Source organism: Saccopteryx leptura, chromosome 4 (genome assembly GCF_036850995.1).
Source record: "Saccopteryx leptura isolate mSacLep1 chromosome 4, mSacLep1_pri_phased_curated, whole genome shotgun sequence".
Taxonomy (NCBI): domain Eukaryota; kingdom Metazoa; phylum Chordata; class Mammalia; order Chiroptera; family Emballonuridae; genus Saccopteryx; species Saccopteryx leptura.
In genome coordinates this window covers 79906723-79907585 of record NC_089506.1, presented here as the reverse complement: position 1 = coordinate 79907585, position 863 = coordinate 79906723, and positions in this window count along the sequence as shown.

Genomic DNA, 863 nt, shown 5'->3' with positions numbered 1-863 from the left:
TTTCCTATTTGGACATCTGATTTAAGATGTTTACCTTAAAATAATTATAAAATGTATTTTTCTACTTCTCAAATCTAAAACAAAATTATGATTTTAATTCCCCCTATCTATTCAGCACTAATATTCAAAACACCTGACAACCGATAAGGTACCAGCATCAAAACTCAGACCACAGGTCTATGTCCACCTGGATATGGCTGCTTTGGAACTTGAAGCTGCCTATTTGTCCATACGTTTTCGGAAAGAAAAAAATTTCTTGCTGAAAATAAATAGACAAGAAAGAATATAGGTTCCAATTCAGTTTTAACTGTGAATAATTATTTCTACAAGTATTGGGGAAAGGTACCAGTGTGTTAGTAACTGCTGTCCTCAGGTTCTGATGGTTAAAAATCTGATAGTAAAAGCTTTTTCCATCACTTAGACATTCTTCTCCCTTGTCATCTATTCAGTTTGTACAGTATTTTATCAGATGTTGCTCTTTATGGATAAGTGCTTCCCCACATTTAGGGCTCTAGGCTCTTTTAGTGTTTGATGGCCCAGTTCCCCTTTTCTGCAATTTAATGTAAGTGCCTCTGAGATAATTTCTGGAAATTTCAAAGTAATTTAGAGCCTAATTCTGATTTAATCTTCACAAAATATTTCTTATGTAAATGTAATCATTGTCCCCATCTTACAGATGAGGAAACCAGAGCTTAGAATAGTTATATAGTACCTGTCCAAGGGCACCTATGTAGTAAGCTAAATAATCTAACACAGATCTGTTTAACCGAAGCCCATGTTTTAACTACTAGAAAATTCTATCAGTGTCAGTTTTTAGCAATTTCAAAAAAAATTGTGCCATTTGAAAATAATAGCGACGGATG